Consider the following 26,736-nt stretch of genomic DNA (forward strand, 5'->3'; position numbering starts at 1 on the left):
AATCTGCCTCGGTGGCTGATACACCTGGGGCTCAGGCTGCCTGCGGTGCGTCCATCAGGCATGATGAAATTCTCAGAAGCCCCGCATGCTCTGCTGGAAGTAAAGGCACAATTCACTGAGTGTGTCAGTTGGAGATCTCGCCTAGCCCCTTCCAACCACAGGCAAGCCTGATCTTGGGACCCAGGAGGTTCTTTGCTACTTAGTGCTGCACCTGGCTGCTCCACCTCTCAGAGGACTGCTAGGTGGAGACATCTCAAATGAGAGGCTGGGGTCCTGAGCTAGGATGTGGACATACACAGGTGGACGTCATTTTACTCACTAGATGTGGCCCTTAAAATCACTTGCGTGTTCAACAGATTTTTCTAAGCTGACTATTGTTTTCCATGTACAATGCAGTAAAAGAATCCTAAAGCAAAATCTGTTGTAAGATAAGGAGTGCTTTTGGAGAGCTGCTCTCTCTTCTACAATTATGGGGTGCAGTCTGGCACACAAGGAGCTCTCAGCAAATACGAGGGAGTGGCTTAGCAATGTAGTGCCTGGCCTTTGGGGTCACACATTCTATTGAATTTGGGTTCTACCACTGAGTGAAGTAAGACTGTTTACCCTAGCTGAGCCTCTAAATAGAGGAATCTTCATCTCTAAAATGGATATAGTAATATCTGCCCTATAAAGGAACAGAGATGAAATAAGCATGGACACAGTGACACAGGAAATCCTCACTCAGTGTCAGCACTCATTAGTTGATGCTCCTCGAAGTGGAAAGACCGCCCCCCCCCCCCCCACACACACTCACAAAGGATCCAGCCGAGTCAAGGCTGTAACTCGTACAGGGTTGAAGAGGGTAGACCTCCAGGCAGATTTGCTACTCCTTCCCTGCTCCACAGCCTTTGCTGGAGCCTCTGGGGAAGCTCTTACTCCGCTCGCCGCTGACTGCATGTCTGTCTTCCCATCTAAACTGAAGCTCTTGGAGGGTTGTCTTAGATGTGGTATCAATGTGGGACCAGCACAGTGCCTGGCACACACTAAGTGTGGAACTGGATTAATTCAAATTGCTGTTTTAAATATCTCCACATGTGGCTTTGGGTGGCAAGAAAAGGGGAAAGAAAACCTTGTAGGTTAGGATTCTTTTATTTGTAAGTACAGGAAGCCCACTTTCAATGGGCTTAAACACAGGTAACTGTGAAGTCCAGGAGTTGGGTTGCCTCAGGTGATGCCACCAGGAACTGACTTCTCTCTTCCTCTGTCATTTGGCTCTACTTTCTTTGATTGGCTCTGTTTCAGACAGGTTGTTTGCCTCTAGCTAGCAAAATGGCTGCTTAGCTCCAGACCTAAAACTTCCCCAGTCTCTAATCCAGCAGGAAAAAAAAAATATCAAGAGTTTTTGTCCCAGGAGGAGACGTGTGCAGCTTTATTGTGGTCATACGTCCATCTTTGAGACACTCTTGATGTGACAGGTTGACTGGCTTAGACCTGAGCTGTATATTCCTCCCTGAGCCGGAGGTGAGAACAGCTCCCCTTTAATCATGAATTGAGATTGAAGTTGGGGTGGGTTCTCAGGGTTGATACTTGTTTGAAAATATACCTAGGGGACTTCCCTGGTGGCGCAGTGGTTAAGAATCTGCCTACCAATGCAGGGGACAGCGGTTTGAGCCCTGGTCCGGGAAGATCCCACATGCCACGGAGCAACTAAGCCTGTGTGTCACAACTACTGAGCCTGCGCTCTAGAGCCCACGAGCCACAACTACTGAGCCCACACGCCACAACTACTGAGGCCCACACGCTCTAGGGCCTGTGCTCCGCAGCAGGAGAAGCCACCACAATGAGAAGCCTGCTCACTGCAACTAGAGAAAGCCCGCGCACAGCAATGAAGACCCAACACAGCCAAAAAATAAATTCATTAAAGAAAATGTACCTAGGATTTTGTTTTTATACAGATATGGACAGGTCAACACATCAGGAGGTGACTGCTGTTGAAAAGATAGTTTGTTACCCAGAGTTCCCAAGAGGAGGGGGCATGCCACGCCATGCAGGGCCACAAAGGGGAAGCACCAGGAGTCAGACGGAGCAAGGTCAGAGCATGAGTAAAAAAGCCTTTATTGTGGTTTCCACAGGAAGCAATGGGCTAGGGAGGGTAAACAGCTGAGTAGGTTTAGAGTTTGGATAATTTTGGAGGGCTCTGGACTGCAGGGGTGGTCCCTAGTTACCTGGTACCTAGCCCTGGGTGATTTAGGGTAGGGGGATGGTGTCCGGGAAGGCAGGAGCCTAGTAAAAGGAGGTAGATATGGGGTATGGGCTCAGGATTGATTGGTTTGCATATTAAAGATGCACTCGCTGGTAAATTGTTTGCTATTTCTAGGAATTAGCTACCCCTGGGAGGGGCCGTTCTTCTCTGGGTCCACAGGGCCTCAAGATGTCAAAGCATCACAAAATATAGAAAGTTAAAGACATGATTAATACAGTATGGGGTGATAAAAAGCCACAGATATGTACTATGGAAACCAAGGTCTAACATAGGGCTGTCATCTCATTGATTTAGCCATTCATTCATTCACTCATTCAGTTATTCACACAGCATTTACTGAGCAACTTTAATGTACCACACCCTGAACTAGGTGCAAGGGACACAGAAGTGAACAAACCAGGCATGGTTCTGCCCTCCCGATAATTAGAGCCATTGATCAAATAGTTAGAATTCTTTTTTTTTTTAGTGCTGACTTTATTTATCTATCTATCTATCTATCTATCTATTTATTTATTTATTTATTTTTGGCTGCATCGGGTCTTCGTTGCTGTGCGCGGACTTTCTCTAGTTGCGCTGAGCAGGGGCTACTCTTTGTTGTGGTGCGCGGGCTTCTTGTTGCAGTGGCTTCTCTTGCTGCGGAGCATGCGCTCTCGGCGCGTGGGCTCAGTAGTTGTGGCTCGTGGGCTCTAGAGCTTAGGCTCAGTAGTTGTGGCACACGGGCTTAGTTGCTCCGCAGCATGTGGGATCTTCCCGGACCAGGGCTCGAACCCGTGTCCCCTGCACTGGCAGGCAGATTCTTAACCACTGCGCCACCAGGAAAATCCGTTAGAATTCTTAAGAATGCTTCGTTCTGTCCTACTAGGACCTATTCTACGTGATCTGGGATCCAACAATTCATTTTTAAAGGCTTTAATACACTTATTTTTAAAGGCTTTAATACACTTATTTATTTTAGGCTACAGTGAGATGTTTGGCCTGGAAGTATATCCTGGGCCACTGGGAAAAGAAATCTGATACCCATAAATAAAAGCACTACAAGTGAGGCTAATCCTTCATGACATGTACAGCATTTCAGAGATTACAAAATGTTTTAACTATTCTCATGTATTCCTCACAACATCCCCATTACAGAGATTATTATCATCTCATTTTACAGCTGGGGAAGCTGAGGTTTTAAGAAGAGGTGAAGTGATTGGCCCGAGGATTTATAATCAGCAAGTGGCCAGGCCAGGGCTAGAAACCAAGTCCAACTCTCCTTCCATTTTACTGGTACTTTCCAAACTAGGGACTGCTACCAGTGGCACACAGGCAAGAGCATCAAAGTACATGACCTCACCTGGTGAGAAGTTTATTTCCACTCCACTTCTCCTTCAATCTTAGTTGCCCTTTAGTTCTGCCAAGGGCAAAGTCTCCTGTCTGTGCTAATATATCTTTAACACCTTTTACTTGCTAATCTCCCTCTCTCTTTAGAAACCAAGAAAGTTCAGGACTCTGTCTCAGAACCTTTGGCAGATAAATTCAATCTAGAATCTAATAACATTGTTTTGCTTTATTTATGACAAGCGATATTGGTTTTTCCATTGATGGTTGAGGTACTCAGTTTCCCTTTGAAATAAATTTATTTTTGAAGTTAAGACAAGTGTTGATTTAAAACAAATGCTAGATAAACAATATATAGATGATTTGTGGAGATGGGCAAGTTGTGAAAACAATACCCAAATTACTGCAACCTGGGAACGCTGCATAGACCAAGCGAGTAGGAAGAGACACCTGGAAGGAATTAGAGGGTCTCTCTCACTTCTCTCTTTTCCAGGAGGGAAGAGGACTGGGTCAGATCCCGCTCCCCATAGAAGACATGGTCATGAGCCTGGAAGACAGTGGTTCTCAAGCCAGGGTCCAAACTCCAAGATGCTGTTTCCAAATCCTTTGTGAGAAGAAAAATAAGGATGCTGTGTATGTCAGGGCAGGAATGCCAGTTGTTCTTTCTTAGGTAAGAATGTACTTTATTCTGGAATTATGATCTTATTTTGGTATGAGTACATGTGTGTTAAATGTTCATGCTTTAGTGGTTGCCTGATGATAATAGATGGACATTGTTTCTTGTAATTGTTTCAATAGCTTTACTTGGCAAAACAAAAAGCCGGCAATCTTATCTTAACAATCTCCTCCTCTATTTTTTTTCTATATATCACTGAATCTCTGTTCTAGGAGACTTCAATTGCAGGAAACAGCTTGCCTTCTATAGTTAGAGGAAAAAGGTATTGATAGACCCACCATTATAATTGTGGTTAATAGCAATGCAAAAAAGTAAGCCATAAATCCTTATTGAACCCAGGAGCTGCTGTTTATCATTGAAGAGATCATTCTTTCTCTCCAGTGTAACTAAATAAAGATGGGAGATTAGCGAAATAAGAGAGCTGTTAAATTAAAGAGGAAAAAAGTTCAAGTTTCAAGGAGGCTGTTACAAAAACAAACAAATATACAAATAAACCAACCCCCAAACTCCTAGACCAATATGTAGCTCTCAGTGGCCTTGAAGACCATCTCACTTGAGATGGGCAAGCTGATAGCCCGTTAAAAATGGCAGCCCCACCCTCTCTCATACTCTGTTGATGGAAATGCAAACTGGTGTGTCAGGCTAACTCCTTGACCTAGTGATTCCTTTTGCCTGAGAAAATATCATAATTGGACACAAGTAATTAATTACAAGGCTGCTCATCAAAAACATCACTTACAGTAAATAGTGAAAAGCTAAATACAACTTAAATATCCAATCCCAAGAGACTGGTTGGGTAAGTCATGGTACATCTATAGACTAGAATAGTGGAGATATATAAAAATATGCTGTAGAAAAATACAAAATGTTGTATAAAGATGTTAAGAATATATTGTTAAACGAGAGAAGCAAAAGAGTGAAACAGGTACAGAACGTCGGATACAGGGTGATTTAATTTTGACTTAAAAGACTGGTACATTTTATCTGGATGGTGACATTATGGGTGAGTTCTCTTTTCTTCTTTTAGTGTAAAGGTATTTTCTAAAAACGTCTACAGTGAAAATGTACTACTTTAAGGGGGAAAAAAAGGTGATTTCTTTAAATCGGGCCCCACTTAACCTGTTTAAATGGGTCAGCAACCATACGCCTAAGCTTAAAGGTATGTATTTGTGGACTTGCATTTTGCAGTGCTGACGTGCTTCCCCTAGAACCAAAGGGAGACACTAAACCTCTCTGCAAACTCTTTGTAGATTCCCATCTGTGACTTGATAAATATTTGATGCAGTGGCCAGTCAACGTCCCTACATTAGTGAAACTTCTGCCCAGGAGCAACTGCACAGCTCTCAGCGATGAGATCGGAATAAGTTAAAAAGAGTGTATTCATTAGCTACTTCAAAAGGTTTGGTTTTTTTAGCTGGCAACTTCACAGACTGGATTATTGGCTCTGCTGTCTACTGCGTGACAACCAAAAAACATACTATTGCAAGGAGGAGCCTGCTTCTTCCCTTAACAATATTTTCTTTCCTTTTTGTTCACAGCCCAGGAGGCAAGTGCAGCATGACTCACCCCCTCCCTTCCCCTTGGTTAAACAGCTGTGAATATCTAAAATGAGTTTAGGGTCTGCCCAGTAACTTTGATGCCCCAAACCTGGAATCTGGTCCCCCTGTCTGATATAGTTTTACATAATGAGATGGACCACTTATTCTCTCCACACATTCATGGTTACAATGGATAATTAAAAAGTCAGCACTTCTGTTCCCAAGTAGCTTGAGTTGACAAGTAGAATGGGTGAACAAAATGTAGCAGGGCAGAGAAGGGGCCTGAAAATAGCTGAAATTAATTGCAACTGTAGGGGCCTCCAGAAGGACCTGGGCAAACTCCTACTCATTCCTCAAACCTCAGTTTAGATGTCACATCTTCTTGGAAGCCTACCAGGATCCATCTCTACTGTTTCAGGCTTGGTGTCCCTCCCCTGAGCTTCCATAACTACTGTGATTCTCCTGCAAGAGCACCTAGGCTGTATTATAGTTACATGCTGGTTTCTAGCTCTCTGTAGCCAACTGAGTTTCAGGAAGACTGTCCCGTTCACCACTGCCTAGCATAGTATCTGGCACTTTGAAAAGTGCTGAATAAATAGTTATGGAATTGAATACATTTGTCTGGAAATTACGGCTGCAGAGGACTTAGAACATTGCAGGATCATATGGCATCACATTTGAAAGTTTCCTCCATTCAGTGCTCCATGCCCTACCTGTCACAGCTCTCCAAGCAAGCAGTTGTTCAATCTCCTTGCACACTTCTAATGACAAGGAGTTCACCTCCTTCAAAATAGAGGTAGACTTTGAGTGACTTAGGAAGATGAGTAAAATAAAAGATGAGCATTACCAGTCCTGAGCTAAATCAGGAAGTAGTTAATCCAGCTTCTCATTTTTCTGCTGGACCTTTATCTCAACTGGGGAGGTCAAGTAAACCCCACCCACGTGCCCACTGATAGCAGTTTAAGGCTCTGCTTTCTAAGCCAGAGGGCTGGACAGTATGCCAAGGAGTTCTTGAGCTCTAAGAGGAACATGGAGTGAAGCATCATTTTTACTTGGAGATCTGGAGGGAAACATTTTTATATTAAAAAATATATATATATATATTATGGAGAAAAATATATGCGTGACTTTAAAGAAATAACACACAAGACTTAAAAGAAATTGATCAGAATCTTTTGGGCTGAGCCTTCAGACTCCTGGGGGTTAAGAATTCAATTTTGGTCCAATGGGTTACTTTGGTGGAAAAAATATGAGAAGTACTCCTGGCTTCACATGTTAGCATCTTTTACCCCCTGGGAAGATTTGCATTTCCATTGGTTTCTTTTGGAGACTGGAAAGGCTTTAGAGCTAAAAGGAATCACTGTATATAATGGTGGAATTTCAGGCGGCATGAATTGGGATAGAGTGACAGACATTTCCCAGAAGAGGCCTTGCATTTATAAAGCCCATTCCCTAGTACTCTGTCAGCCCTAACAGTTAGTCCCAGTTCAGGATGGGTACAGTAAATGTCCATTTGATTCAATTTTGACACTGTTTGAGCAGCGACTTTAACCCCTCTAAAGCCTCAGTTTCCCTAGCTGTAAAATGAAATGAGAGTATTTGCCTTGTAGAGGTGTTGTGAGCCTACTGTATAAAAAGTACCTAGCTCGGTGCCCAGTACATGATAAGCACTTAATGGTAGTTCTTGTCAGCATTACTTATAAAATGAACATGTGCTGAATTAGACCCACCCCTGAATTTGTGGACCTGGGCAAAAATATAAATGGAGAACCATATGTCTAAATATTTAAAGTTATAAACAAGCCAACAACTGTTAAGTAATAGTAAAGTATGTCCTATCCTCCTACAGTTAAAACAAAATTGAAAATAGGTCTTTTTTGTCCTTAAACATTAAAAAAATTTTTTTTTATGGTAAGAACATATAACATGAGACCTAGAGAACAAGTTTGCTTATTTATTTATTTGGCTGCATCGGGTCTTAGCTGAGGCATGTGGGATCTTTTTTGTGGCACACAGGCTTCTCTCTAGTTGTGGCGTGTGGGCTCAGTAGTTGCGGCACACGGGCTTAGTTGCCCCACGGCATGTGGGATCGTAGTTCCCCAACCAGGGATCGAACCTGCATCCCCTGCATTGGAAGGTGGATTCTTAACCACTGGACCACCAGGGAAGTCCCTACAGAACAAGTTTTATATGACTGAATATCAGCAGGCTTTAAAGTTGACTGCTCTTTTTTTTTTATTTATTTAATTTTATTTATTTATTTTTCTATACAGCAGGTTCCTATTAGTTCTCTATTTTATACATATTAGTGTATACCTGTCAATCCCAATCTCCCAATTCATCCCATCCCCCACCCCCACGCTTTCCCCCCTTGGTGTCCATACGTTTGTTCTCTACATATGTGTCTCTATTTCTGCTTTACAAATCGCTTCATCTGTACCATTTTTCTAGGTTCCACATATATGTGTTAATATACGATATTTGTTTTTCTCTTTCTGACTTCACACTGTATGACAGTCTCCAGGTTCATCCACGTCTCTACAAATGACCCAATTTTGTTCCTTTTATGGCTGAGTAATATTTAATTATATATATGTACCACATCTTCTTTATCCATTCATCTGTCGATGGGCATTTAAGTACTTCTGTGACCTGGCTACTGTAAATAGTGCTGAAATGAACATTGGGGTGCATGTGTCTTTTTGAATTATGGCTTTCTCAGGGTATATGCCCAGTAATGGGATGCTGGGTCATATGGTAATTCTATTTTTACTTTTTTAAGGAACCTCCATACTCTTCTCCATAGTGGCTGTATCAATTTACATTCCCACCAACAGTGCAAGAGGGTTCCCTTTCCTCCAAACCCTCTCCAGCATTTGTTGTTTGTAGATTTTCTGATGATGGCCATTCTAACTGATGTGAGGTGATACCTCATTGTAGTTTTGATTTGCATTTCTCTAATAATTAGTGATGTTGAGCAGCTTTTCATGTGCCTCTTGGCCATCTGTATGTCTTCTTTGGAGAAACGTCTATTTAGGTCTTCTGCCCATTTTTTAAAATAAATTAATTACATTAATTAATTAATTTAGGCTGCATTGGGTCTTCGTTGCTGCACACGGAGTTTCTCTAGTTATGGTGAGCAGGGGCTACTTTTCATTGTGGTGCACGGGCTTCTCATTGCGGTGGCTTCTCCTGTTGTGGAGCATGGGCTGTAGGTGCACAGGCTTCAGTAGTTGTGGCACACGGGCTCAGTAGTTGTGGCACACAGACTTAGTTGCTCCGTGGCATGTGGGATCTTCCCGGACCAGGGCTTGAACCCGTGTCCCCTGCATTGGCAGGCAGATTCTTAACCACTGCGCCACCAGGGAAGTCCTTCTGCCCATTTTTTGATTGGGTTATGTTTTTAATATTGAGCTGCAAGAGCTGTTTATATATTTTGGAGATTAATCCCTTGTCCATTGATTCATTTGCAAATATTTTCTCCCATTCTGAGGGTTGTCTTTTTGTCTTATTTATAGTTTCCTTTGTTGTGCAAAAGCCTAATGAAGCAAAAGCTTCATTACGTCCCATTTTTTTATCTTTGTTTTTATTTCCATTACTCGAGGAGGTGGGTCAAAAAAGATCTTGCTGTGATTTATGTAAAAATGAGTGTTCTGCCTATGTTTTCCTCTAAGACTTTTATAGTATCTGGTCTTACATTTAGGTCTTTAATCCATTTTGTGTTTATTTTTGTGTATAGTGTTAGGGAGTGTTCTAATTTCAATCTTTTACACGTAGCTGTCCAGTTTTCCCAACACCACTTATTGAAGAGACTGTCTTTTCCCCATTGTATATCCTTGCCTCCTTTGTCATAGATTAGTTGATCATGGGTGTATGGGTTTATCTCTGGGCTTTCTATCCTATTCCATTGATTTATATTTCTGTTTTTGTGCCAGTACCATATTGTCTTGATTACTGTAGCTTTGTAGTATAGTCTGAAGTCAGGGAGTCTGATTCCTCCAGCTCAGTTTCTTTCCCTCAAGATTGCTTTGGCTATTTGGGGTCTTTTGTGTCTCCATACAGATTTTAAGATATTTTTGTTTTAGTTATGTAAAAAATGCCATTGGTAATTTGATAGGGATTGCACTGGATCTGTAGATTGCTTTGGGTAGTATAGTCATTTTCACAATATTGGTTCTTCCAATCCAAGAACATGGTATATCTCTCCATCTGTTTGTGTCATCTTTGATTTCTTTCATCAGTGTCTTATAGTTTTCTGAGTACAGGTCTTTTGTCTCCTTAGGTAGATTTATTCCTAGGTATTTTATTCTTTTGGTTACGATGGTGAATGGGATTGTTTCCTTAATTTCTCTTTCTGATCTTTCATTGTTAGTGTATAGAAATGCAAGAGATTTCTGTGCATTAATTTTGTATCCTGAAACTTTACCAAATTCATTGATTAGCTCAAGTAGTTTTCTGGTGGCATCTTTAGGATTTTCTATGTCTAATATCATGTCATCTGCCAACAATGACAGTTTTACTTCTTCTTTTCCAATTTGTATTCCTTTTATATCTTTTTCTTCTCTGATTGCTGTGGCTAGGACTTCCAAAACTGTATTGAATAACAGTGGCAAGAGTGGACATCCTTGTCTTGTTCCTGATCTTAGAGGAAATGCTTTCAGTTTTTCACCATTGAGAGTGATGCTTGCTGTGGGTTTGTCATATATGGCCTTTATTATGTTGAGGTAGGTTCCCTCTTTGCCCACTTTCTGGAGAGTTTTTATCATAAATCAGTGTTGAATTTTGTCAAAAGCTTTTTCTGCATCTATTGAGATGATCATATGGTTTTTATTCTTCAATTTGTTAATATGGTGTATCACATTGATTGATTTGCATATATTGAAGAATCCTTGCATCCCTGGGATAAATCCCACTTAATCATGGTGTATGATCCTTTTAATGTGCTGTTGGATTCTGTTTGCTAATATTTTGTTGAGGATTTTTGCATCTATATTCATCAGTGATATTGGTCTGTAATTTTCTTTTTCTGTAGTATCTTTGTCTGGTTTTGGTATCAGGGTGATGGTGGCCTTGTAGAATGAGTGTGGGAATGTTCCTTCCTCTGCAATTTTTTGGAAGAGTTTGAGAAGGATGGGTGTTGACTCTTCTCTAAGTGTTGGATAGAATTCACCTGTGAAGCCATCTGGTTCTGGAATTTTGTTTGTTGGAAGATTTTTAATCACAGTTTCAATTTTATTACTGTGATTGGTCTGTTCATATTTTCCATTTCTTCCTGGTTAAGTCTTGGAAGGTTATACCTTTCCAAGAATTTGTCCATTTCTTCCAGGTTGTCCATTTTATTGGCACAGGGTTGCTTGTAGTAGTCTCTTATGATGCTTTGTATTTCTGCGGTGTCCGTTGTAACTTCTCCTTTTTCATTCGTAATTTTATTGATTTGAGTCCTCTCCCTCTTTTTCTTGATGAGTCTGGCTAAAGGTTTATCTTCTCAAAGAACCAGCTTTTAGTTTTATTGATCTTTGCTGTTGTTTTCTTTGTTTCTATTTCATTTATTTTTGCTCTGATCTTTATAATTTCTTTCCTTCTACTAACTTTGGGTTTTGTTTGTTCTTCTTTCTCTAACTGCTTTAGGTGTAAGGTTAGATTATTTATTTGAGATTTTTCTCGTTTCTTGAGTAGGATTGTATTGCTATAAACTTCCCTCTTAGAACTGCTTTTGCTGCATCCCATAGGTTTTGGATCATTGTGTTTTTGTTGTTATTTGCCTGTAGGTATTTTTTGATTTCCTCTTTGATTTCTTCAGTGATCTCTTGGTTATTTAGTAAGGTATTGTTTAGCCTCCATGTGTTTGTGTTTTTTACATTTTCCCCCCCTGTAATTGATTTCTAATCTCATAGCATTGTGGTCAGAAAAGATGCTTGACGTGATTTCAATTTTCTTAAATTTACCAAAGCTTGATTTGTGACCCAAGATGTGATCTATCATGGAGAATGTTCTGTGTGCACTTGAGAAGAAAGTGTAATCTGCTGTTTTCGGATAGAATATCCTATAAATATCAATTAAATCTATCTGGTCTATTGTGTCAAAAGCTCATGTTTCCTTATTAATTTTCTGTCTGGATGATCTGTCCATTGGTGTAAGTGAGGTGTTAAAGTCCCCCACTATTACTGTGTTACTGTCAATTTCCTCTTTTATAGCTGTTAGCATTCACCTTATGTATTGAGGTGCTCCTATGTTGGGTGTATATATATTTATAATTGTTATATCTTCTTCTTGGATTTTGATCCCTTGATCATTATGTAGTGTCCTTCCTTGTCTCTTGTAACATTCCTTATTTTAAAGTCTATTTTATCTGATATGAGTATTGCTACTCCAGCTTTCTTTTGATTTCCATTTGCAAGGAATATCTTTCTCCATCCCCTAACTTTCAGTCTGTATGTGTCCCTAGGTCTGAAGTGGGCCTCTTGTAGACAGCATATATATGGGTCTTGTTTTTGTATCCATTCAGCCAGTCTTTGTCTTTTGGTTGGAGCATTTAATCCATTCACATTTAAGGTAATTATTGATATGTACGTTCCTATTACCATTTTCTTAATTGTTTTGGGTTTGTTTTTGTAGGTCCTTTTCTTCTTTTGTGTTTCCTGCTTAGAGAATTTCCTTTAGCCTTAGTTGTAGAGCTGGTTTGGTGGTGCTCAATTCTCTTAGCTGTTGCTTGTCTGTAAAGCTTTTGATTTCTCTGTCGAATCTGATGAGATCCTTGCCAGGTAGAGTAATGTTGGTTGTAAGTTCTTCCCTTTCATCACTTTAAATATATTGTGCCACTCTCCTCTGACTTGTAGACTTTCTGCTGAGAATCAGCTGTTAACCTTATGGGAGTTCCCTTATATGTTATTTGTCTTTTTTCCCTTGTTGCTTTTAATAATTTTTCTTTGTCTTTAATTTTTGTCAATTTGATTACTATGTATCTCAGCATGTTTCTCCTTGGTTTTATCCTGCCTGAGACTCTCTGCGCTTCCTGGACTTGGATGGCTATTTCCTTTCCCATGTTAGGGAAGTTTTTGACTATAATATCTTCAAATATTTTCTCAGGTACTTTCTCTCTCTCTTCTCCTTCTGGGACCCCTGTAATGTGAATGTTGGTGCGATTAATGTTGTCCCAGTGGTCTCTTAGGCTGTCTCCTTTTCTTTTCATTCTTTTTTCTTTATTCTGTTCCACAGGAGTGAATTCCACCATTCTATCTTCCAGGTCACTTATCCATTCTTCTGCCTCAGTTATTCTGCTGTTGATTCCTTTTAGTGTATTTTTCCTTTCAGTTATTGTATTGTTCATCTCCATTTGTTTGTTCTGTAATTCTTCTAGGTGTTTGTTCTTTGATTCTTCTAGGTCTTTGTTAAACATTTCTTGTCCTTGCAAACAGTTCTAGATCTTTGCCTCCATTCTTTTTCCGAGGTCCTGGATCATCTTCACTATCATTGCTCTGAATTCTTTTTCTGGAAGGTTGCTTATCTCCATTTCATTTAGTTGTTTTTCTGGGGTTTTATCTTGTTTCTTCATCTGGTACCTAGTCTTCTGCCTTTTCATCTTGACTATCTTTCTGTGAATGTGGTTTTCGTTCCACAGGCTGCAGGACTGTAGTTCTTCTTGTTTCTCCTTCTGCTCTCTCATGGATGAGGCTATCTAAGAGGCTTATGCAAGCTTTCTGATAGGAGGGACTGGTGGTGGGTAGAGCTGGGTGTTGCTCTTGTGGGCAGAGTTTAGTAAAACTTTAATCCTCTTGTCTGCTGATGGGTGGGGCTGAGTTCCCGCCGTTGGTTGTTTGGCCTGTAGGCTGCAGCACTAGAGCCTACAGGCTCTTTGGTGGGGCTAATGGTGGACGCCTTCAAAGTCTGATTCTCTGGAAATTCCTTCTCCCATTGCCGGACCCCCAGGTTGGGAAGCCTGACATGAGGCTCAGAACCTTCGCTCCAGTGGGTGGACTTCTGTGGTATAATTGTTCTCTAGTTTGTCTTGACTGATCTTTAATTTTTTGCACATATCTGAGAGTTTTGTTGTTTGGCTGACAAAGGCATATGTAGTTCATACATTATGATATATGTGTACTCAGCCATAAAAAGAAATGAAATTGAGTTATTTGCAGTGAGGTGGATGGACCTAGAGACTGTCATATAGAGTGAAGTAAGTCAGAAAGAGAAAAGCAAATACTGTATGCTAACACATATATATGGAATCTTAAAGAAAAAAAGGTTCTGAAGAACCTAGGGGCAGGGCAGGAATAAAGACGCACTTGCAGAGAATGGATTTGAGGACACGAGGAGGGGGAAGGTTAAGCTGGGATGAAGTGAGAGTGTGGCATGGACATATATACACTACCAAATGTAAAATAGATAGCTAGTGGGAAGCAGCCGCATAGCACAGGGAGGTCAGCTTGGTGCTTTGTGTCCAGCTAGAGGGGTGGGTTAGGGAGGATGGGAGGGAGACGCAAGAGGGAGGAGAAATGGGAATATATGTATATGTATAGCTGATTCACTTTGTTATACAGCAGAAACTAACACACCATTGTAAAGCAATTACACTGTAATAAAGATGTTAAAAATTTTTTTTTCTTATTTTCACTTTAGCAGTATTGCTAATTATGTTGTTATAATTAGGATTTTTACATAATTTGTGTTCCAATGATAGTAATGCCAAATTAGTCAACCTTGCTTAAGTCATTGTATTTTTATTTTTAAATCAATTTTCCTATAGAGAAAATTTGCTGTTTAGTCAATAGCAACTGAAATAGTCAATAAAATTATTGTAGTAACATTTGCATTCAGAAATCAACAATGAATTTTACACATAAAGTTCAAGTAGTGTGGTGGGGTCTTATGTTAATTATTATCATAGAAATATTATAAAATATTCTAAGTTCATCATATAAATCATCACTTGTATTACAGTTTTCACCTTCTCTAAAAGCAGTATCTAGATCCATAAAATATTGAAGTCCTTTTTTAAAAATTTCAAGTCTGAAATATTGTAAGGAAGACCAAAAATTGGTAATATGTTCTACGATTTATTCAAGTCTCTGTTTAATTGACACTGTACCTTGATCCATAGTAACCCAAAAATACTCTCATTAGAAGTTAGTTTGGAGATTATTTATATGTGAATACTCTTTTAGAGTGATGCAAATATTTTTATTTACTTGTTTTGATTTTCTTATATTTTATAGGAATGTCACATTTGTTACATACTTCACATACTGTTTATTTCAATTTAGGGAAAATAGTTTCTCTAAATTAAAAAGAATTCATCTTAAAAAGGCAAAACAGCCAAACTTGTATCAGTTTGAGTTTTTGGAGTTTCTGCAAGCTTTGGGTAATATTATTATAGCAAGCAACAGTTCACAGATAAATGTGGGTAGTGCAAATTCAAAAATAGTTTTTTGTCGAAGATCACCATTCTCTTTACTTAGGGATCATCTTTTCTCTCTTGTACAATTCTAGTGCATCTTGTCATCTTGTGTAAATTAACTTTTAATGCTTTAATGGTGTTTAGTCAGCATTCCCTTTGTGTGTCTGAAAGTGGTTGTAGTGGTAAATATGACATGTTTTTCTTATCAAGATATTTCATATTTGGGCAAATATAGAAAATATCTTATGTAATCATTGAATTGCTCCAAATATGCCGTACTTAGTACAGTTGAGAACGTGTCTCTGAATAAGGAATTCAAATGATGCATTGTCTATGGATCACAAAAAATGCTTGTTCCTTCCTAATGGCTATTATTGTTAGCTTGCCCTCACTAGTCTTTCAATCAATACCTGAAATTCAAAGTTATTTTTGCAGTTCAACATTTTACAGTTAGCATGAAACCAATAAAATGTTCATTAATTTTGACTTCCTCGATTTTCATCTTTTGATAGTTTGACAGTACATGTGATGAATGTTATTTGTTCAATATGATTTGTCCCAGTGTACACTAGTTAAATTAGTTATCATTAATGTTAAAAATTGTATGTGTAATTTCTTTTCTCACTTTTAATACTATTTTGAATTCTCTATTTTTATATGATTTTTTTAAATTAGTTTTTAATCTATCTTACATTCTTGGCCATTCTGGCATCAAATTTGAAAGTAATTTTTTCTACCAAACTAGAAAATGTCCATTGTTTTCTATCAATGTTGTACTGTTGCCACACAAGGCTTAGCTAAATATGGAACACCTATGATTATTCTTTTTTTTAACTTGAAGTATAGTTGATTTACAATGTTGTGTTAGTTTTAGGTGTACAGCACAGTGATTCAGTTACATATATATATATACGTATATACATATATACATACATATACATACACACACATATATATTCTTTTTCAGATTCTCTTCCCTTATAGGTTATTACAAAATATTGAGTCCTATGACTATTCTTTAAGAATATCATAGCAATATTTTATATCAGTATTTACATGTTTACTGGTTTCTTGGTTGATTACTATTTGCTATTCTTTTAGGTTTTTTTTTTTTTCAGTTCTAGTATTTGCATATGCTGGGGTTTTTGTTTGTTTGTTTTTGGTACAGGTAACATTTTGTATTCTTTTAGTTGAGAACCTCAGCATTTCCAGTCACAAATAGTTTTACTGGCCAAAGCTAATTGTGAAATATGTAACAATAGTAACAAAATACTTCGGTCTTTTTCAACTTAAAATATTAAAAAGTTTCTGTGGTTTCTTTCTCTATTTGAAAAACATTTTATTTTGATGTGAAATAATTAAAATAATTAAATTTTCTGCCATGTTTATTCAATGGAAAATTCATAGCCAATAATTTGAGTCATCTTACATTTTTCCTGAAGTAGTCTCATGATTTCAGAAGGGTATGACAGACTTTTTCCAGGATACTTTCCAACAAACAGTAAAGAGCCAAAGTTTTCATATTTCTCATCCAATTTGCCAATTTTCTTGCAAGTTCTTTATCTTCTGATGGGCAGGCCAGAATTGTATGTGTTTTTTCTGAGTTGTGAATTTTATAGGAAAAGTATATTTTTCATTGTTTTCTTTTGATCAGGAAAAAAATTTCATTAGTAAAGAACATAAAGTAACAGGTGTTTCATTCAACCTTTTCGAGTCGTGGATGCTAAGAATAATTTGGTTGCGTATTTTCCTTGTTTTGCTCAGTAACTAAAATACATTAAATAAAGAACTTGTCATGCCTGTTTGTGAATTGTGTGTGGGTCATGCTCAGCAAAAGTCTGTTTACTTTCAATGTCTGCAATTTAAAAAATTGAAGCAGACCACCTCTTTGAATGTATTTTACTTATATCTTTTCAGTCCTTAGTATCCTGAGCCCCACTTTCATATTTTGTGGTTCTACCCCAATCTCAACTTGTTCTCATTCTCAGTGATCTGTAGAATTAAAAGATAAAATGTAATCATATTCAAAAGATTCCAAAATTGAATATGTGTCAGCAAAAATATAATTAAAGTAAATGTTAAAATATTGAAAAATTAAAATTATTTTTCTTATTTGCTGTGTTTCACAGAATAGGATCCCTGAGGAGAGGGACCTCCTCTCCTCAGAAAGTCACTTTTTTTCTAAAATATCCAAAATAATCTACTAAAATTAAAAAACAAAATAAAAATAATAATTAATGATCATTAAAATTTAAACAAAAATTATTCAAATAAAGCTTAGTTTTTACTTTAGTTTTAAAATGTAATTATATCTTATAAAATATTCTCATAAACAAAATTATTTGCAATTCTTGCATTCAATATCCATCAGTTGCTAATGCCAAAAAGTGGTATTATGCTTCATGCCTCAAACATGTTATATCTAGGGTATGCATAAAAATGATTTAAGGATAATATTGTTTAATATTGCAAAATGTTCTCTGGCTGCCCCGTGTAACTATTGCAAATACTGCAGTAATTCGCGAGTGCTTACAGGTCTAGAAACTGGAACTCGAAGAAAGGAAGAAAGTAGATGCTCAGCACTCCTGGGAAATGATACTTTGTTATGCAAGAATCTATAGCATTCATGACATCTGAAAGGAAGGATTTGACAAGCGAATTAATTTGTCTTTTCTCTTACCTAAATGCTTCCACAGCTCAAATTCTCCTTACACTCCTAAGCAGTGTCCTTCCACAACGCTGGCAGCAAGACAACCAATGATTCTTCTTGACATTTGAATCAAGTCACCTTTTGCCTTCAGGACAGAGGGCAAGAGATGTGGAGAAGCATTTCCTGTGGCCTGAATGGTGTTAGTCATCAGTGTGGATGTTTAGGGTGATGGCTGCTCTGTGTCAGCATTGGGTACCCAATCTCATAGGTTCTTTAATAAGCTTACCTTTTCATTGTGTGTTTGCAATTTTCAGACTCTCTAATACATGAGGTCCAAGGTAGGAGCCCCTCTTGACCAGATCTGAGGGTCATCCTGAGCTCAGTAAAAGAATTCAGGGCTTCCCTGGTGGCGCAGTGGTTGAGAGTCCGCCTGCCGATGCAGGGGACACGGGTTCGTGCCCCGGTCTGGGAAGATCCCACATGCCGCGGAGCGGCTGGGCTCGTGAGCCATGGCCGCTGAGCCTGCGCGTCCGGAGCCTGTGCTCTGCAACGGAAGAGACCACAACAGTGAGAGGCCCTCGTACCGCAACAAAAAAAAAAAAAAAAGAATTCAACACTACTTATCTGTGCAACCCATATGTATAAAGTGGAAATAGCTAACCCCCACAAGTACCTGAATAAATTACCATATAAAAAGTTGGGTGTTTCTTTTTCTAGGCAACTTTTACAGTAACGTACACACACATATATTTTTAACGTTTTAAAAAATATATAAATGCTATCATACTATAAAAACTTTGTAAGCTTCTTCTCTGACTTAACATATTATATACTGCTTTCCATATTGTTATATAAAATTCAACATTGACTTCACCTTACTAAAAACTACAATGATATCACTAAATTTTTAAGCCAGTTCCTCCTTGATTGACATTTGTTTTTTCAAATTTTTATTCTAGATGGACAAGATATTCTCATGAGCCTCAAAATATGAGCAGGTGGAGGAAAACTACCAATAGCTCAAGAACCACATCGTATCAGTGTCTGCGCAGGAGGGAGCCATGAGGTATCTGATAGACCTGAGAACAGAACTCTAAAACTGGCAATAGTACTCACTGAAAAGCGGGGTAGACCAATTTGAGAACAACTACTAAAACTGGGAGGGGGTTTTCTACACTTCAGTAAAGATGTGGGTGTGTGGGGTCCAAGATAAGGCCTAAAGGAGCTGGTGTGGTTTTTGGCTCTGTGAACTTCAAATTACAAAGCTCCTTTTCAGAAGAAAGTCTCACACCAAAAGAATACTTCTGAGAGTAGAATCCAAATGAAGAAGGATGGGGTAATAGAAGCAAAGGAAAAAGAAAGTCTAGATAAAAGAGCAGAGGAACTACATCTCAGAAAGTACAGGCCATTAAAAAGTTCTTGGTAAGGACACCAGAAGAAGGAAATCTAAAGTAATGAAGCCAGAAAAGTTATCCTGATTCACCCTTCCTTCATAAAAGAAAAAGTAAATCCATATAAAAATGAACAATAGAATAAGATTGTGTTCAAATCCAGCACTAAGTTAGATGTGTTAACTAACCATATTGTGGTGATCATTTTGCAATGTATAAGTGTATCACATTATTACACTGTACACCTTAAACTTACACAATGTTATATATTAATTATATCTCAATAAAGCTGGAAAAAATCCAACTCTAAGTCATTATGAGAAAAAAAGAGGACTTCCCTGGTGGCGCAGTGGTTAAGAATCCGTCTGCCAATGCAGGGGACATGGGTTCAAGCCCTGGTCCAGGAAGATCCCACATGCCGCACAGCAACTAAGCCCGTGCGCCACAACTACTGAGCCTGTGCTCTAGAGCCCGCGAGCCACAACTACTGAGCCTGCATGCCACAACTACTGAAGCCTGTGTGCCTTGAGCCCATGTTCTGCAACAAGAGAAGCCACTGCAATGAGAAGCCCATGCACTGCAACTAAGAGTAGCCCCTGCTTGCCGCATCTAGAGAAAGCCTGTGCGCAGCAACGAAGACTCAACACAGCCAAATATAAATAAATTAATTTTAAAAAATAAAAGAAAAAGGGCAGAATATCATTCTAATAGTGAAAACATATCAGAAAGACATGCTTATAAAACAGATGAAAAATTTATTATTTCAAAATGAGATTAAAAAACTAATAAAATAATATCAGAGAGGAAAGGACTATATAAATCAGAATTAGAGAAGCTCAGAAATGATGTAGGAGAACTCAGAATTAATATTAATCATTTGAGAGATGGAGACTAAAATAGAAAAAAACAGAAGAGTGAATAAATATATCAGATAACAGTAGGTGAAAAGGAGGGAATTCCAACAAATCAAAGAGATCTGTGAGAAAGTGGTAGATGTGGAAAGGTAAACAAATGAACAAACTATAATAGAAGACCCACAAAAAAAAAAGCAGATGAAATTTTAAAATAATTTAAAAAGCAAACATTTGAGAAAAGTTTTCCTGAAGTAAAAAAAGATTTGACACTAGTACCTAGGAAAATCAATCCAGAATGACCAATGTCAAGGTATATTCTCAGAAAACTTCTGGACTTTACAAGAAAAGAAAAAACTCTTTTGGGCATCTAGTCAAAATATCAAGTCACCTAAATGGGAAAGAAATGATTGTCTTTGAACTTTATTCCAGAAGAAGTAGAGAGACAGGGACTTTCCTGGTGGTCCAGTGGTTAAGAATCCGCCTTCCAATGCAGGGGATGCGGGTTCGATCCCTGGTCGGGGGACTAAGATACCACATTCCACGGGGCAACTAAGCCCGCATGCTGCAACTACTGAGCCCACGTGCTCTAGAGCCCATGCACCACAACTAGAGAGCCCCTGTGCTCTGGAGCCTGCACGCCACAACAAAAGATCCCGCACGCTGCAACGAAGATCCTACGTGCCGCAACTAAGACCTGACGCAGCCAAATAAAGAAATAAAGAGAGTAACATATTGAAGATATTCAAGGAAAGAAAACATGAGCCAACGATTTTATATCTAGTCAACATGCCACAAATGATGAACATGAAAGAATCAGAGACCACTGCTCCCATGAATTTACTGAAGAAAGGTTTTTTAGACAACCAAAATGGAAAGACATTGGCATAAGGACTGATGGTAAGCATAAAATATGTATTTACCTATAAAACTACGATGGTTATAAGAAGAGCACATGACCAGGCAAAGTAGATATTATATAATAATTAAAAGGGAAGAATGGTAAGAGGGATGAAATATAGAATATACTTGTTGCTGAGGAGGATAAAAGGATATTTATTCAAATGAGATACTGCTGGATAGGGATAAGAGAGGATAGAAGAAATTATTAATTAATTTTAATATTGTTGAGGAACCAATAGAAAATAACAAAAATAAGATGGGGGGATGGAGTTTATTTTAGTTTTAGTATAAAAGTAACCATTAAAATAAAAATAAAACCTTCCTAAATACCAAATACATTTGAGAGAGCAAATAAGTGAAACACCAGTGCTATAAAACACTTGCATTTGTATAACATAAAACAATATGAAGTGAAAACAATAACGTGCAAAAGAGTATATGCAGTATACTACTATTTGAATAAAAAAGGCAAAAATGAGGATATATGTGTATGCATGCACATATACATATATATTATTTGCTTATTTTTGCAATTAAGAAAGGATAAACCAGAAACTTACGCGCAGGGATTGAAGAAAACTACTCTGAGTTACATTTTATATAGTTTTGACTTTTTAACTATGCTACTGTTTTACATATTCAAAAAATTAAATTAGCTCTTGCTTTGGCAGCATGTATACTAAAATTGAAATGATACCGAGAAGATTAGCATGGCCCCTGAACAAGGATGACATGCAAATTTGTGAAGCATTCCATATTTTTGTCATGGATGTTAACTAAACTTTGGTAATTGTATCAATATATACATGTGCCAAATCATTATGTTGTATACCTTAAACTTACAAATCTTATATAGCAGTTATATCTTAATAAAACTGGAAAAAAATTAAGAAGCCCACTATCACAAAGAAAAAAATTAAGTCAACAAGGAAAGGAAAACTCTAACACTGAATATAAAAAGAAACAAATGAACCTATTTCGAGGTTAAAAGTTTTTTTAACAGACCTTTTTACCTTTAGTGGGCTATATTCTAGGGATTAAAAAAAAAAGCACTGCAAACAATCTGGAACTTTATTAGTAGATTTGTTCTTGGTAGTGGTACTGATACAGTAATTCTGATACTATTGGGTGTATTGTAAGGAGGAGCAAATGAGTAAATATATTGATGTTGGATTGAAAACCAGGTTTTCACTGTGGGAGAAAAGAGATAAAAAATATGCAGTGGGAGGAAAAGAGGAAGAATCCTGTGGTGTTGGACTGGAGTTGGGGGATCAAGATAAATTTATGATTTAAAATCAAACATACTTCCTGGCTCTGTCCACTGAAAGGACCTAGACACAATGACATCCCGATAGCAATGAGCACTCTTACCACCCAGTTTTTGCTTTCTATGAACTACTTCTCACTAAAAGTAATCAAGTTATCTTGGGGAAATGGCTGATTCTAGGTCTGAATCAAAGGAAAGTACAAAATGAGCTTGGGCTTTCCTCTGCTAGAGAGCAAAGAAGTGCTCAAACAATGATGGGGTTATGTCTGAAGGACAGAGACCAGCTGGAAGGGGCTCCCACCTTGAAGGGGCCAAATTTGGGACAAATTGAAAATCGAAAAGAAAATGAGTGGTAATGAAAAATCTGAGTTCATAATAATACTCAAGAAAATTAAAAAGTGAGTGTGAGGGAAGAGAAAGCTCTTTTCCTTAAGCAGTAGAATGCCATCTAATAAATGTAGAGAGGAAATGATAAAATTCAAAAAAATGTGATCTTTGTAATCACATAGTTGATTCAGGCAAGGTTTACTAATGGCTGCTAAAACTTTGGGTGAAAGTTGTTGGGGAACAAGATATTCTCAAAGTACTATCCCACAGATTACTTATTAATTGTAAAGACATCTTTTCAAACTCTTTATAATGGAGCATTCTAGCAGATAGCACCTTAACCAACTGATTAAACTTAGCACGACCAATAATAGGACACAGTGGCTCCCTGTGCCTCTTGTGATGTGCTAAGAAGGACCCAACATCACCTCTGTAGAGTTTTTGCTAAAAATCTTTGACGAAATCTAATTCTGAAGAAACAACCAGATAAAAACAACTGGCCTGAAAGTGACAGGAAAGACCAAAAAAAAAAAAAAAAAAAAGCAGAAGAGCTGTTTTAGAATAAAGGAGACTGGACCAAACAAACCAAAAAAAAAAATGCTCTAAAGGACATTACTGAGAAAATTGAAGAATTTAGTAAGATTTTTACATTAGAGAATAATCAGTATTAAATCTACTATAATGACTGTTTGGTTATATAGGAAAATGTTCTTGTTTCTTAGGAGATAAATGCTGAAGTACTTTGGGGTGAAGCTTCATAAACTCTCTAACTTACTTTCAAATGGTTCAGTGAAAAAAATAACCTCATATATATGGAAATATTATGCAATGAACATATACAGCATTTAGCTGCATATGTTAACAATCTAGATGAGGGGTATTTCAGTGTTCACTGTATTATTTCCTCAACTTTTCTGTAGGTGTAAAAATTTTCATAATAAAAGTTTGGGGCAGGGGAATAAACACATGGATTGGAGGTAGGTGTGTGACAGGATAGCCTGCTAGTGACCTGGAACCTGAGTGACCTGGCCTGAAAAGATGAGCTATACTGTATCGGTCAGGATCCTTTTGGCTTCATGTAACAGGATACTGGAGTCAACGTAGCTTAAACTGTAAGGATACCTAATTATCTCATGTAACAAGAAGTTTAAAGGTACATGGCTCCGGGGTTGGTTAATTTGTCAGCTCAAGGCTTTGTAGCCCGATTCTGCCAGTTCCTCTCTAGTCCCTTGGCTTTACTTCATGGTTGCAAAATGGCTGCCATGGCTTCATATATCATGTCCTCACATGACATATCCAAAGTAGGCAGGAAGGGGATGGACTAGCTCCTCCTTGGGCTTTGCCTTCTTGTATCAAGGATAAAATTCTTTCCATAAGCCTCCCAAGAAGATTCCTTTTACATCTCATTGCCCTTAACAAACCAATTCTGGTTCATCACCTTGGGTTGTTCACCTGAACAAAACTGATTGGGAGGGATGATTGTGGGATGGGCAGCCAATAGTGTTTTGCCACATGAGCCAATCAGACTCTCTTGCTCAGAAATCTGAGCCAAGAAACCCAGCCTGGGTTTGCTGTTAGTGAATGGACAGCAAACCAGAAGTTGAGCTGAGGCCATGACACACCAGGCCATGTACAAGCTAAGGTTATGACAAGAAAAATTCTATAGAGAGGGTGAGGAAGCCATTTGGTAGAGAAAGGAGAATGGCGCGCATCTGCAGAGGTGGGTGGAGCTGCCCTGAGGGTTAGAAACAGTTCCCTAAACTGCCTAGATCCCTGATGTTTTCTGGTTATGATTTCACTTCCAGGCTAGAGAGAATGTACCAGTTAGGACTCAGAAAAAAGCAAACAAAAACTGCCCTAGCACAAAAGAGGAATTAGTTATCAATGTCTTTCCTACCCAAGGCAGGAAGTTTACCCTGTCCTTAGGAAGTACTGGAACCAGAAAGGGCCAGAATGAGGTGACTTCTGTCTGCCTCTTCCTCTGTGTTTCTCCGTAGTTTATTGCATTTTTTTTTGAAGTATAGTTGATTTACAATGTTGTGTTAGTTTCAGGTGTACAGCACAATGATTTAGTTACTATTTTATTACTATTCTTTTTCAGGTTCTTTTCCATTATAGGTTATTACAAAATATTGAGTATAGTTCCTGTATACAGTAGGTCCTTGTTGGTTATCTATTTTATATATAGTAGTGTGTATATGTTAATCCCTACCTCCTAATTTATTCCCCATCCCCGTAGTTTATTTCATTCTTATCTCTGCAGTAGTATATCTCTGCTTCATGTTCCCCACATTATCATACATCTGCCCACATCTTCTAAATTTGCGTTTAAGTTTTGTCCCCCTGAAGAACCCAGCTGGTACTCAGTCCCTGGGTCCTAGTTTCGAATTCCCAAAGGAAAGAAGCTGAGAGACCGAAGTTGGGTCAGATGTCCAATCTGCCCAGTCCATAGGCTTCAGGTCACAACACACAAGCATGGGATAGTGAGGAGCAGAACTAGGAGAAAAAGGGGTCATTGACTCAGGCTGGAAAGACACCCCAAAAGATTTCCACCATGATCCTTAAAAAAATGGCTTTCAAGATTGAGGGGTAGGGACTTCCCTGGTGGTGCAGTGGTTAAGAATCCGCCTGCCAATGCAAGGGACATGGGTTCAAGCCTTGGTCCGGGAAGATCCCACATGCTGCAGAGCAACTAAGCCCGTGCGCCACAACTACTGAGCCTGCGCTCTAGAGCCCGTGTGCCACAACTACTGAGCCTGCTCGCCACAACTACTGAAGCCCGCGCACCACAACTACTGAGCCTGCAAGCCACAACTACTGAGCCCGTGTGCCACAACTACTGAAGCCTGCAAGCCTAGGGCCCGTGCTCTGCAACAAGAGAAGCCACCGCAATGAGAAGCCCGCACACCTCAACGAAGAGTAGCCCCCGCTCACTGCAACTAGAGAAAAGCCCGCGTGCAGCAATGAAGACCCAACGCAGCCAAAATTAAATAAATAAATACAATTTAAAAAAAACGATTGGGGAGTGGGAATTTGCCCCTCGGGGACATTTTGCAATGTCTGAAAACATTTTTGGTTATCACAGCTTAGGGGATGAGTACTACCTGTATCTAATGGGGAGAGGCCAGGGATGTTGCTAAAATCCTAGAATGTTCTCACAACAAAGAATTATCTCATCCAAAGTGTCAATAGCACTAAGGTTGAGAAACTCTGCCTCCCTTTTGATTCTAGTAACTGTTCTTTCAATCAAATGGAGCATCTGTACCCAGAGAGCACACACCCAGGCCTGGTAAGTCACAGGGCTCAGTAAATATTTGTAGGGCAGAGATCAAATGAAAACACCATCCTGGGATTCTGTGGATGCTGATTCTACTGCTGCTTACCTGGATTCAGGGTGCATTCTTGGTGAAGGAGCCCACAAAGGCAGGAGATGCCGAGGTTCCTGCCCTGGGTGGGGGATTGTTAAAAAGAAAAGGGAAGATGGAATAAGCAGAAACAGATCCAAGTAGAAGACAGAACTAGAAACACACACACAACTTGCTCTTACAAATGCTCAAAACATAAACAACAGCTGCCTAGCTGGTACCTGCTCCTCCCCAAACACCATAAGGGAGAGCCGTAAATCCTTATGTCCCAAACAGCTGTCGGTGATGACAGAGGCATCTTTTTTCCCACACTAACTTGTCTGGCAGGGAGGTACAGGCTCCAGGCCATTGGGTTTCTTTTTGGCTTAGTCAATACAACATCTGCTATCATCTCCTAAGGAGCATTGTCCCTGGAATCTTAAAACAAACAAACAAAACAAAAAACCTGTAAATGACTCAGAGAGGAGAAGGCTTCAGGAATAAGGAGAAGAAAGAAATTTTAAGGCAAGACATTTCCCTGAAATTCCTGATAAACACGACGCTGCTATTTGGCAAAGGGGAATAAGTTTTCAAAAGTTTCTGGAGGAAACCCCAGAAATTAGATAACTTAGGGTCTTTGCTGCCCTCTACTGATTATGATGAAGACTAGCAGGGGGTTCGAGATGGAGAACGGTGTTTCAGTGGATTGCTTCATTCCTTCGTTTGATTTTCAAACACATATTTACTGTGTATAAGTATACTTTGCCTACCCTGTGCAGGTGCTGTGCTAAGCATTAGTGCAACGGTAAAAAATACATGTCCCTGTTCTCCTG

General features: G+C 38.8%; 1 non-coding gene across 1 annotated transcript; it reads left to right on the top strand.

The window, feature by feature from the left end:
- Positions 1–21,624: 21,624 nt before the first annotated feature.
- LOC114893556 lies at positions 21,625–21,727 on the top strand. The gene has a single exon (XR_003792973.1). It is a non-coding gene; the product is annotated as a U6 spliceosomal RNA (small nuclear RNA).
- Positions 21,728–26,736: the final 5,009 nt, after the last annotated feature.

The sequence above is a fragment of the Monodon monoceros genome, unplaced genomic scaffold, assembly GCF_005190385.1.
Source record: "Monodon monoceros isolate NGI ecotype Baffin Bay Population unplaced genomic scaffold, NGI_Narwhal_1 Super_Scaffold_12, whole genome shotgun sequence".
NCBI lineage: Eukaryota > Metazoa > Chordata > Mammalia > Artiodactyla > Monodontidae > Monodon > Monodon monoceros.